Here is a 14,318-nt window from a genome sequence, read left to right on the forward strand (position 1 = left end):
ATGGAGATGCAGGGGTGGGAGAATGGGGGAGAACTGGCAGTTCATTCTGGTTGATTAAACAGTGGATACACACTGGCCAATTCCTGGCTAATCTTTATTTGGATTGGATAGTACATTATTGTGTTTTTCAAAAAAAACCAAATGTTATATGTGAATGCCCTAAGGGAGGACAAGAGCTCTGTATCACTTATCATTCTCCACTGTCTGACATACCCGCCCATCCACACATTCATGTTTCTTGCTATCTTCACAGGTTTTAGGATGGGTGATCTCTGCACTAAAGCAGAGTGTCTTGGATCTTACTGGGGCTTAAGCTAGGGGGAAGAAATTACTCACTAAGAAATAATCAGTTCTTAACCTAGAATTCAGACAGGGGAAAGCTGGGGAGATGGAGTAGAGGGAGAGGGTTCAAACTGGATGGGAAAAAATAGACCTTAATTTTCACTAAACTCTAACTAAAATTTAGTGTTTCGTTCCATTTTGAATGCGGGTAGGGAGAATCACAGTAGTATTAGCAGTACTTGTTACTTCGTTGCCAATAAAAATCACAGATTATTTCATTCCATGTTGCAGTTGTAGATTTCTTAAACTACCATTTATGCTCATGATACTTTGAAATTATGCTTATCAGACTTATGCTGGCTCTTGTTTTTGTTGTTGTTTTTGTTGTTTGTTTGTGTGGGGGAGGGGTTTGTGTTTTTTGTTTTTGTTTTTGGCTCTATCACCCAGGCTGGAGTGCGGTGGCATGATCTTGGTTCATTGCAACCTCCACCTCCCGGGCTAAAGCCATCCTCCCACCTCAGCCTCCCAAGTAGCTGGGACTACAGGTGTGCTCCACCATGCCCAGCTACTTTTTGTGTTTTTTTAGAGATGGGATTTCACCGTGTTGCCCAGGGTGGTTTCAAACTCCTGGGCTTGAGCAATCCACCTGCTTCCACCTTCCAAAGTGGTGGCGAGATATTGTGCCCAGCCTAGATCTTGTTATTTAATGAGTTAATAAAGAAGTACATATATTACTATATCACAAATTTTTAAAAAGTATTTTGATATGATTTGCATATAAATGATTTCCTTTGTACACCAATGTGTTTTATTTTAAAACATAACTCTGAAAAGAGATACATAGTTTTCACCAGACCACCAGAAGTATCCATGACCCAAAATAGATGAAAAACCCAGCTGAAGGTAGCTTGGGATCACAAAGAGAGCTTTAAATATCTTCATTAGCATTGTGAATTTAGTCTTGCAGGCAAATGGGAGCCACTGAAGGCTTTTTTTCTTTGTTTTGGGGAAGGTGTTTGTATTAGTCAGGGTTCTCTAGAGGGACAGAACTAATGGAATAGGTATATATACATATAAAGGGGAGTTTATTAACTCACATGATCACAAGGTCCCACAATAGGACATCTGCAGGCTGAGGAGAAAGGAGAGCCAGTCCAAGTTCCCCAACTGAAGAACTCAGAGTCCAGTGTTCGAGGGTAGGAAGCATCCAGCATGGAAGAAAGATGCAGGCTGAGAGGCTAGGCCAGTCTCTCTCTTTTCACACTTTTCTGCTTGCTTTTTATTCTAGCCATGCTGGCAGTTGGTTAGATTGTGCTCACTCAGATTAAGGGTGGGTCTGCCTTTCCCAGCCCACTGACTCAATTATTAACCTCCTTTGGCAACACCCTCACAGACACACCCAGGATCAATACTTTTTTTCCTTCATTCCAATCAAATTGACATTCAGTATTAACCATCACAAGCCCACCCCTTGTCAACTTGAACCCGTACACATCTCCTGAAATCATATATAATCTTCAAATAAAGATAATAATAAGGACATAATTAGGCCTAACATAATGCAAATATCCTTTGTACAACTGGAAATGCACCAATCCGCAACCCAAATACTATTTTTTTTTAGACAGAGTCACTCTCTGTTGCCCAGGCTGGAGTGCAGTGGCACAATCTCGGCTCACTGCAAGCTCTGCTTCCCAGGTTCATGCCATTCTCCTGCCTCAGCCTCCCAGGTAGCTGGGACTACAGGTGCCCACCATCACGCCCGGCTAATTTTTTTGTATTTATTAGAGACCAGGTTTCACCGTGTTAGCCAGGATGGTCTCTATCTCCTGACCTCGTGATCTGCCTGCCTCGGCCTCCCAAAGTGCTGGGATTATAGGCATGAGCCACCGTGCCCAGCCCCAAATACTATTACATTAAATTAACAATACTTAAATGCTGATGTGAAGTCAATAAATCTTATGTTACATGATAAAGGAGAAAGGAAATAAAATGAAGATATTTTCTGAGTACAAGCATATGCATGAAAAAACATGTTTTTAACAAAAGAAGGGGAAAATATTCACAACAATTACAATCCTCATTTCTGCAGCTGGTCACGTGATCGTAGCTGATATTGATGACTACCTTCTACTACCAATTCTGTATCCCCTTTGTCTTCAGCAAGCACCTCAGAAGGTCATGGCTTTTTTTTTTCTGGTGGAGTGACTCAAATCTTCATTCCTGAAGGATCTGGGTCATTTGTAGTCCTGCCTGGTTTGGGCTGTTGTAGTTTCCCATTGACCTTAATCACAGGGCATGGCAATACTAAGAGACATCCTAATGGACCTCTTGTAGTCCATGCATATTCTTCCTTACCTCCATTATGAAGTAGTAGACTGATTTCATCTTGATAGTCCAGATCAATTGCCCCATCCAACACTGTAACTCCCCTCTTAGCCTGTTGACTTAAAGGTAGGAGGAGCCCGAAGTGTCCAGGTAGCAATCTTAACTTCCAGTTTAATGGAATTGTTGTTGTGTCTCCTGGTGGCAGTGTTCCTCCCTCTGGAACTAAGACCTCTAGGCCAGCAGAATGTAATATCATGGGAACAGGAAGTAAAAATTTTCCTAGTGGATCACTAGAGGTGATGGTGAGTGGTGCCACTTCCACTTCCACCCCTTGATTCCTGGACCCGTGAATCCTGGCTATGGGAGAAACAGTACCATATATTGGATGTGAATTCAAAGTATACACAGCCTTCTGGAGAACTTTGCCCCAGCCCTGCAAAGTACTGTCACCCAGTTGGCATTGTAATTGTGACTTCAAAAGGTCATTCCGCCGTTCTATCAATCCAGCTGCTTCAGGTTGATGGGGAACATGGTAAGACCAGTGAATTCCAGGAGCATGAGCCCACTGCTGCACTTCTTTAGCTGTAAAGTAAGTGCCTTGGCCAGACGCAATGCTGTGTGGAATACCATGATGGTGGATAAGGCATTCCATGAGTCCATGGATGGTAGTCTTGGCATAAGCATTGAGTGCAGGATAGGCAAACCCATATCCAGAGTGTCTATTCCAGTGAGGACAAACCTCTGCCCTTTCCATGATGGACAAGGTCCAATATAATCAACCTGCTACCAGGTAGCAGTACGAGGAATGGTGCCATATTGAGGACTCAGTGTTGGTCTCTGCTGCTGGCAAATTGGGCACTCAGCAGTGGCTGTAGCCAGGTCAGCCTTGGTGAGTGGAAGTCCAAGTTGCTGAGCCCATGCATAACCTCCATCCCTACCACCATGGCCACTTTGTTCATGGGCCCATTGGGCAATGACAGGTGTGGCTGGGGAAAGAGGCTGAGTGATATCCACAGAATGGGTCACCCTATCCACTTGATTAAAATCCTCCTCTGCTGAGGTCATCCATTGATGAGCACTCACATGGGATACAAATATCTTCACAGTTTTTGACCACTCAGAGAGGTCCATCTACATACCTCTCCCCCAAATTTCTTTGTCACCAATTTTCCAATCATGCTTCTTCCAAGTCCCTGTCCATCCAGACAAACCATTGGCTACAGCCCATGAATCAGTATATAATCACACATCTGGCCAATTCTTCTTCCATGCAAAGCCCACAACCAGGTGCACTGCTTGAAGTTCTGCCCACTGGGAAGATTTCCCTTCACCACTGTCCTTCAGGGATGTCCTAGAAAGAGGCTGTAGTACTGCAACTGAACACTTTTGGGGGGTGCCTGCATATCATGCAGAACCATCTGTGAACCAGGCCCTAGTCTTCTATTCCTCTGCCAACTGATCATAGGGAACTCCCCATGAAGCCAGCAGTGCAGGCTGGGGGAGAGATGGCAGGGTTGCAGGAGTGAAGACCGTAGGCATTTGAGCCACTTCCTCATGTAACATACTTGTGCCTTCAGAACGTGCTCAAGCCCAATCATGTATATACCCCTTCCATTTGACGATGGAATGCTGCTGTGCACTACCCACTTTATGGCTGGATGGGTCAGAAAGCACCCAGTTCATGATAGGCAGTTCAGGTCACATGTTGACATTCAATTTCCACCAAAGCCCAGTAACAGGCCAAGAGCTGTCTCTCAAGAAGAGAGTAGTAATCTGCAGAAGATGGCAGGGCCTTGGCTCCAAAATCCTAAAGGCCTCTGCTATGATTCACCTAAGGGGGCCTGCCAAAGGCTCCAAACAGCATCCCTATCTGCCAATGACACCTCAAGTACCATTGGATCTGCTGGGTCATAGGGCCCAAGTGGCAGAGCAGCTTGCACAGCAGCCTGGACCTGTTGCAGAGCCTTCTCCTGTTCTGGAACCCACTTAAAACTGGCAGCCTTTCACATTACTCGATAAATGGGCTAGAGTAACACACTGAGATGAAGAATGTGTTGCCTCTAAAATCCAAATAGCCTCACTGGGTGTTGTGCCTTTCTTGGTTGTAGGAGGGGCCAAATGCAGCAACTTATTCTTCACCTTAGAAGGAATATCTTGACAGGTCCCACACCACTGGACCCCTAGAAATTTTACTTAGGTAGAAGTTCCCTGAATCTTATTCAGATTTATTTCACATACTCTGCCATGGAAACATCTCACCAATAAGTCCAGTGTGTTTGCTACTTCTTGTTCACTGGATCCAATCAGTATAATGTCATCAATGTAATGAACAGTGTGATATCCTGCAGAAGCGAAAACCAATCAAGGTCTCTCCGAATAAGATTATGACACAAAGTTGGAGAGCTGATATACCCCTAAGGTAGGACAGTAAAGGTATACCTGCCAGCTGAAGGCAAATTGCTTCTGGTGGGCCTTGTGGACAGGAATGGAGAAAAAGGCATTTGCCAAGTCAATGGCTGCACACCAGGTACGAGGAGATGTGTTAATTTGCTCAAGCAATGAAACCACATCTGGTACAGTAGCTGCAAGAGGAGTCACCACCTTGTTAAGCTTATGATAATCCACTGTCATTCTCCAAGATCTATCTGTCTTCTGCACAGGCCAATTGGGAGAGTTGAATAGGGATGTGGTGGGAATCACCACCCCTGCATCTTTCAAGTCCTTGATGGTGGCACTAATCTCCGTAATCCCTCCAGGGATGTGATATTGTTTTTGATTTACTATTTTTCTAGGTAGAGGCAGTGCTAATGGCTTCCATTTGGCCTTTCCCACCATAATAGCCCTCACCCTACCAGTCAGGGCGCTAACATGGGTGTTCTGCCAGCTGCTAAGTATGTCTATGCCAATTATGCATTTTGGCACTGGAGAAATGACCACAGGATGAGTCTGGGGACCCACTAGACCCATTGTAAGTCAGACCTGAGCTAAAACTCCATTAATTACCTGATTTTCATAAACCCCTACTTTAACTGGGGGACCACAATGATGTTTTGGGTCCCCTGGAGTCAATGTCAGCTCAGAGCCAGTGTCTAGTAGTCCCCAAAATGTCTGATCATTTCCCTTTCCCCAGTGCACAGTTGCCCTGGTAAAAGGCAGGAGGTCTCCTTGGGGAGGGATGGGAGAAAGATTCACTGCATAAATTGTCGGTAGTGTAGTGGGGTCCTTTCTCAAGGGGACCCAGTCTCCCCTTTATTCAAGGGGTTCTGGGTCTGTAAACTGGCTCAAGTCTGGAAATTGATTGAGAGGCCGTGATTCTTTGTTTGTATAATTCAAATTAGTCTTTTGTCCATTCGACCTAGAAGGTTTCTACTTGTATAATTTAAGTAGGAATGCAGTAGGCTTCCTATTGATATCACTTTGGGGAACACTGTGATTAATTAGCCAATGCCAGAGCTCTACACAAGTCAGACTATTCTGATCACCGCTTTGCCTCTGCTGTCCATTATGGTAGCTACTCCCACCTTGCCTTTGACAGTTGAGTGCTCCCACTTGGCCCCTGCCACCTTGGGATCCAATTATTCCCATTGTATTTAAATTTTGTAGTTGAGTGACTGCAGTTCCCACTGTTAGATCTGACACACAGAGAAGAGCAATTACAGGGCTCTTCAAAGATTCAGGTGATGCCCTCATAAATCAATTTCACAAGGCATTGGTCAAGGGTATATCTTCTGGACCCCCCACCCCTACCCCAAGCTGGGATGAGTAGGTCTAAATTGACTAATCCACTCCATCACCCCAATCTCCCTAAGCCTTTGGATCCCTTCCTCTATATTAAACCAAGGGAGATCAGGCATTTCCAGCTCTCTCACAGTGGGCCATTTTTTAATCCATATTTCAGCTAACCAAACAGTTAGGACCTTTTTTAACTCCCCAAGCTGCAAAATTAAATGCAGAGTCCCTACTTATTGGGCCCAAATCAATAAATTCAGTCTGATCCAACTCTGTGTTCCTTTTGCAATTATCCCACACCCTTAATATACATTCCCATGCCTGTTATCCAGATTTCTGTTATATAAGTTAGAAAACTCAAGCAGTTCTTTTTGAGTGTAGTGTACCTCCTCATGGGTCACACTCTCAACCTCACCAACAGGGGCCTGCCAGGACTTTAGTTATAAGTCTAGAAGCAAATGTGGTGTTAGGGGTGGCTCCTGAGGAGAATCAACATTATCTTGCCTGCCAACTGCCTCAGGAGAGGCCATCACTGTAGACTCAGGCAGCTCAGGATTTATCTTCTCAGACAAAGGTGGAAAGGCTGATGGCAGCATGGGTCAGGGAGAGGATGTTGCCACTACTGGGGATGGGGAAGCTGTTCTTTCTGACAAAAGAAGTTCATCAGTGTGTACTAACTCAGTGTCCAGCTTCATCAGGGTCCTCCCACATCCCCATTCCAAGTTGCAGTGTCCCATTCTTTTCCAATCAATGCCCTCATTTTAACAGTAGACACCTGGTGAGGCTGTGCATGCACCTTTTGTTGCAGGTCAGCCACTCGCATGATAAGAGCTTGTGTCTGTTTTTCCACAATTTCAACTCTTTCTCTACAGCTGATAAGACTCTCACTCAGGGCAATCTTAGCAGATTTGAGGCTCAGTATCTGCTTCTGAAGCCAGGAGATAGAATCCCTAAGTTCATCATTTTCTTTCATCACTTTGTCTACAGAATTTAGGAGCAACCAACCAGCTTCACTATGTTCCTTGGTTCTCCACATATGCGCAAAGGCATTATGTATAGAGTCACTAAACTCCTCGCCTCTCACGCGCAATGAATCAGAAGTGTCAAATGCATTTATTTTGCATAACTCTCTAAACGGTTCATGCCAAGGATTATCCGTGTTCTCCATACTATTAGAAATAGAGACCTTAGCATTTTGGGGTCTAATCATATTAAGCAGCCAACTCCAGAAACCCCAAAACCAACAAAAGAACTGCATCTTTAATATTCTCTTCCTCTAGAACCACTCCTGGTACCAAAATCTGTATTAGTCAGGGTTCTCTAGAGAGAGAGAAATAATAGCATATATATATATATGTCATATATATGTAATATATATAGCACATATATATTACTTAATAAACTTAAATATATATAAACTTAAATATATATGTAAATATATAAATATATATAAACTTAAATATATATGTGTGTGTATGTGTGTGTATATATATAGGGGAGTTTATTAACTCACACAATCACAAGGTCTCACAATAGGCCATCTGCAGGCTAAGGAGCAAGGAGAGCCAGTTCAAGTTCCAAAACTGAAGAACTTAGAGTCTGAAGTTTGAGGGCAGGAAACATCCAGCACTGGAGAAAGATGTAGGTTTGGAGCCTAGGCCAGTCTCTCTCTTTACACATTTTTCTACCTGCTTTTTATTCTAGCCACGCTGGCAGCTGATTAGATGGTGCTCACCCAGAGGGGTGGGTTTGCCTTTCCCAGCCCACTGACTCAAATGTTAATCTCCTTTGGTGACACTCTCACAGACACATCCAGGATCAATACTTTGTATCCTTCAATCCAATCAAGTTGAAACAGTATTAATCATCACAGTGTTTAAATATTAATAATTACTTTTTAGTAAACTGGAGCAAAATATTTTCTAATCAGTTTTATTGAGATAAATTACATATAAAAGTACATACCCATTTGAAGTGTAAAGCTCAATGAGCTTTGACAAAGGTATATATACATGTAACCACCATTACAATCAAGATATGATTGGAGTAGCAGAAAGTAAAATTTGGAATTTGTACCTCCTGCTGTCTCTCCTATCCTCAATGTATACCCACTTCCAGTTTGCAAGTGCACTGGTCCTTCACTGAGGGACCCAGACCCCGAGTTCCAGCAAGGGCGAATAGTCCACAAACCAGTCCAGGTGTCAACAGTGATGGCATATTGAAATTCAAGGACTTAGACATAGATATGATACATACACAAACAGTCTAAGGTCAGTCTTCAAATATCTACCTAGGTAATCATGTAGGTAACCATAATCAAATTGCAACTTTTTACTGGCTGAGGGAGGGCTGGAATTTGATCATCCATTCTTATTGACTGATAGCATATGATGCTGCTAACCATATCAACACATGAATTGATAATATCTATTTCATATTGCCACAACTTAAGCTATATCTTGTTGAAACTCCTGAAAACTACAGACATTCTTTAAAAAAAAAAAAAAAAAGGCTCCTATTACCCTCAGGGACTCTGGGAAATCAGCCCAATAGGATGATTTGCCAGGTCCTATAAATATTTACCAAGATGGCATTAGATAAAAGAAAGTTACAAAATAATTTGCATTGGGAGTTGTTACTTCAGCTGCATAAGCCTAAGACTCTACCACCCTAAAATAAAGTAGCCTTTTTCTTTTTAAAGACAGACTACAAAAAACGTAACTCATTTTATAATAGTTTTCCTAATATTCTCAAGGTATCAAAACCCTCCAAATATATTTTTAGGGTGTAAAATAAAATGGAAAAGAGGCACTATTCTTGAAGGCTATATATGGGGGTCTTCCCTGTCTTCTGTCATGTGCTTTCTTGTATTATTGTTAGGCAAGCAAATTACACCATTATATTACTTTTTGAATATAAGTTTTCTGCAAAAATATTTGTAAGCCTGTCATTGCATAATAATGATGACAATGGGGAGGAATAATATAATGATACACATGACTTTTTTCCAATATAGATGGTGAGTCTTCTAGCATTTACTTTAATATCTCTCATTTATTGAATGACAGTTGTACTTCAAGTTGTATAAGACACTTTATTTACATATATAATCTTATTAAGTCCTCCCTACAATCCTAAAACTGTGTTAATATCTATTTTTTTTTTTACAAATGAGGAAACTGAGATGCACAGAAAGATAAGTGGCAGATCTGACTTCTGTCTTCCAAGAGTATGTTCCTTCCACTTCCTTGCCTCATTCAGGGATGTATTACTAGTTATCCTAATTTTTATAGTTCGTTAACTGTGCTTCAGCGTCTCATTTTGAAATATCTGGAGTGAAAGGTATGAGCTCTCTATTTTGCAAGGCAGAATCCCATCTTTTGTATTAGTAAGGGGTAGATTTTTAAGGAGGGGAGGGACACCACCTCCCAGCTCCCCTGGACTTCTTGGCACCATTCTTCCCTCCAGTACATTTGCCCTGAGCTCCTTTCCTCCTTTACCTTCCAGTTACTACAGAGCCATACAAATCACCTATGACTATACCTGATCATCTTTTCTTTCCTTTTCAGTCTTATTAAGCAAATAGGTAGTTTTCATACGAGCAAATCTGGAAAAATTTAACAATAATCGCAGAGACTGGCTGTAGTCTGCCACAGCCCTGGGTAATCAGCACATTTAACAGTCACTCTCACGAGATATCACTGAAAGGAAACCCGAGCTTTGTCTCCCACTCTCCCTTTAAAATTTACTTCCTCTGAATGAAATCCTCCATGTTCCATGACTTTTCTGCTCACTCTTCTGAAATAGTCCTAGGGCACTTTATGTCACAAAACAGTCTCCATCCAATAATGAGAATGCCCACTCCAATGTAACATACAAAACTCTTTCTTTGATTGTTAATTTTTTTTTTTCATCTCCTAGCAAGGCCAGGATTTAGGGGAGAGTGGTGGCTTTCTCTCTTTCTCTCTGTCTCTCCCCGCCCCTTTCTCTCAGTGTCTCCTCTCAAACCTGCTAAGCACAAACCTCAGGCCCCTAGGGTTGGAGGGCAGAAAGGAAAGGAGTACAGAAAGTTCTTTCTTCACTGGTGTCATTCTAAAAAGTTTTGCACAATCAGGCATGGAAGATGTTTAAAACTGGTTCCCCCACAGGGACTACTGTGGGTTCTTTGGCAGTTCCCTTGATAGGTTCCTCCTACTGCAACTCTGTTTGAGAAACCAGTTCTCTAACAGTTGAACAGTTTGCATTTTGATCTGCCTCACTAACTCCTTTTAATAGTTATCCTATCTCAGAGCCTCAGTCAAGATTTCCCATTTAACATTTGCCACTATGTTCATCCTGTATATTATGGATCGCCGTTTGTTTGGTGGCTATGAGTGCAGACAATATTCCTTTTCAGCCAGTAAAACTATAAATGGAAAACATTAGCTGGCCTTTGTTACAGTACTGAAAACTTTTCTCATAATTAGTTTTCATTCAAAATTTAATCTTAACTTCAACTTGAAAATGAGGTATACTACCTCTTCTACAGGTAGTAATTCTTTTTTCAGTTTGTTGTACATTTTGATGGTTTTCAATAACTAGGCATTCTTAGCTCTGGTCATCCCATGCCTAAAACTGAAATCAATATTCCCCCCCAGCTGATGAAAATTTTCATCACGATTTACGTTTTTCTGTGTAAAAATGAAAAAGAGAGTGTGAATTAACATTCCTAATTCCCAGAAGGTATGCATTCTAACTGAAGATTACCCTGTACCATTTTTAGTCGATATCATTCATGTTGTTTATGGACACAATACAGATTCACTGGAGTCATGTGTTTTTAAATAACAGTAGCATGTTAATTGTTAAACATCCTAGTCCTTTTTTCTGTCTCTCATTCCACCCTCAGGATCATATCAGACATTCTTATGGCAACTACACCAGCATGGCAAAGACTAGAGTGAGGGAGTAAGGTATCCAGGACACAAAATTTAAGGAGGCACTCACTCCCATGGTCATACAAGCTAAGTACCCCTTCAATTTTGCACCCTTGGTGCCTCACTCATCTTACATTAGTCCTGTGCCTGTGCATCAGACCTGCATTGCTTCGCATTCATCCAATAATATTCTTGAGTACCTTCTGTGGACCAAACACTGTTCTTGGTGCTGGATGTCCAGAAGAGGAGCAATCAGTTACAAATTCCTGCTCTCAGTATTGGATAACAATTAAGTGTTGTGCTATGGAGAAAGAGAAAGCAAAGAAGGAGAAAAAGGATGTGCCAGGGTGGGGTCGGGGTTGTCAACCAAAACAGTGTTCAGGGAAATCCTCACTGAGAAGTCAACATTTGGGCAAAGAACTGAAGGAGGTGAAATGTTTTTGAAAACTTGACGAAGTGTTCACAAAATGTTAATGAATTTGCTACCAGTAATTTGTAATAAATAAATTTCATGTAACTATCTGACTTCTCTTGACAAATCCGAAGACCTGGCAAGACAGAGCCACATTTCTGTATGACAACAACTAGATGGAGCTGAGGGAGGCTCTCTACTTTAAACCAAGCCAGGGCCTTTATATTGGGCAAGGGTTCTCCAGTTCCCAAAGTCTCCCTCTCCCTGCCTCACTCAATTTCATCACTTGTTTATTCCCTGTAGACCTTTGAGCTTGCACACTCTGGCTAGAATCCTTCAGAGAAGAGAGACCTCAAATGCTGCCACTCTCCCTTCAAGCAGCCACTCATGGTCATGGTGCTATTGCAAAGAGATGGTCTCCTTACCACACCACAGTGAAGTCACTCTACTACAAGGCAAGAAAGGCCTTGATTCCAGACTCCAGAGATGAGTGATCTTTATTTAGCTGCTTGAAGCTGAGGGGAGACAAATACTATTGAGCTGTTTTCTTGCACAGTGATTGAGATTATCCGAACATTGTAAAAACCCTGCTATCCTAGTCCACACATGTTCTATCTTTCAACCAGAGCAGCAAAAGAAAAATATCAATTCTGAGATGCTCAAGGCATAATTTTCTGTCTCAGCAAAATTTCAAGACAACAAGCTGTCACGGGCATTGGAACCCCACCGACCTGCTGGCACATACGGAGGACAGGAATTTTCCACTTGAATGAACTGCCTGTACTGTTCACTGAAACTCCCCTGAGGAAGAGATCTGTGGTGGCAGGGAGTGCTGGCAAAGAGACTGCTGTGAAGTGTAGACAGAAGCACCATTCCCTACAAGGCTGAGAGAGTCAAAGGCAGGTTGCCATAGCTACTATTGTTTAGCCTTTCCATGGCATATTTTTTTCTGCAACTATTTGCCTAAATTATAGCAATATTTTAAACTGAAGTCAAGTAGGTGAGAATGAGTTAAGATTTCTCAACTTCAACTTATGTAAAAAATCTCAACTGTGAAATTGCATCAAACCAGTTTTGTTGTAAAATGAAAATAGGTGGGAGCACTGTGACTTCCAAGAAGACATGGGGTGAGTGTGTGTTTGACAAACAGTGTGAGATTCTGATATTTCAATCAACTCCCTACATTTGCACTGGATTAAAGAAATTTCTCAAACCCCGTCTACTCTACAGAGTACTTTATGTCTCAGCTTTATTGCACAATCAGTTATAAGAAAAATAAAGGGAAAAAGAAGTATGTTTTCAAGCTTAACTCCAAGTGAGTAATGGAAAATTGAACTTTCATGTTAGTAAAAATGAAAACCATGGTTTAAAAGTTACAATAATTTTAAAAATGACTTTTCAAATAGCAGTTGGGTCATTCATTTGACTTAATACTAAATTTACATCAATTGAAGGGAATTTTATTTTATGGTAATCCTAAGAAAATTTTGAAACAAGAGACATTTCTCTTTGTTGTACAAGATTTCTCTTTTCTGTACTTTTCCTTCACCTCTATCAGGTTCTCCTATATACTGCCAACACACAGTTTCCAGTACTTATGCTCTTACCCACACATATTTAAATATGGGTTGATGGGTAGACATAAGAACGTTATGTTCTTTAAAAAGCTCTGGTTAAAAGATTGTTGCTGCTTTTAAGAACACAAAGAAAAAAGTGTGAAGGGAAGAATGGCTGTATCACCTTCACAAATTCTTATGATGTTTCTCCTTTTAAGCAAAGTTTTCAAAGGATGCCAATCATTTGTTAATGAAAGCTTTTTGTGGTTTTCTTTTGCAAATCAAACATTAAGCAGCAGCATCTGGCCTGCAGATTGTTCTAAAATTTTTGTACCTTTTTGTCACACCCATCGCAACAGTAGAGATGCTTTGCAATTCTGTATTCTTGTGATATCCTAAATACACAGAAGCTCTAATTATGTAGTAGACCTGACCTTACAAAAGGAAAAACTAAATAAATTGTATTTTTATTTTCCATAAAACAACTCTTCAGAGTTCTTTTTACCTTGCACCCCTTTCATTCTTTTTTGTTTACCTGTAAAACAAGTTTGCAAACGACTATTTGCCCATACACATAGCTTGAATGCTAAATTAATATTATTTGCAGGAAAACTTCATTATCGTATGGACTTCCATGCTAAAGGAGCCACAGGTGAGAGAGAGATTATCTAAAAATATGACTTAAGATTAAATAAAGCCATTTCACATGAACATTTTTTAAAGGCTTGAAGAAATTATTTTGGGTAAAGTCTCTTTCCGGTGCCCCAGAAACTATGACCACAGGCAATGGATTATGCTGCATTTGCTGAGGCTGACCCCGTTCATCTGCTTTCCTTCCATGAATTATTATTGAGGTATAGCAATGGTTTTGGGTGGTCCAAAAATAGGACACTAGGCCAGCCCCCGTCCTCAAGGTTATGCAGTAAGAAAACAACCATCTTTCCTCCACTTTCTGTGACCATCCTCCTCTGCCTCAGAATTCCTCTGACTTCATTTTCATTCCCTGCATCCTCCTTCCTTCTGGCAGAGGCAGAAGCTTCTCTTTTCCTGGTCTGAATAATCCTTATCCCCACATCCCCCTCCTGCCTTGACTCC

General features: G+C 41.5%; 1 pseudogene; it reads right to left on the reverse strand.

Annotated features, from left to right (window-relative positions):
• Positions 1 to 2,353: 2,353 nt before the first annotated feature.
• LOC129397888 (uncharacterized) lies at positions 2,354 to 13,574 on the reverse strand (annotated as a pseudogene).
• Positions 13,575 to 14,318: the final 744 nt, after the last annotated feature.

Source organism: Pan paniscus, chromosome 4 (genome assembly GCF_029289425.2).
Source record: "Pan paniscus chromosome 4, NHGRI_mPanPan1-v2.0_pri, whole genome shotgun sequence".
In the NCBI taxonomy this organism is placed as follows: domain Eukaryota; kingdom Metazoa; phylum Chordata; class Mammalia; order Primates; family Hominidae; genus Pan; species Pan paniscus.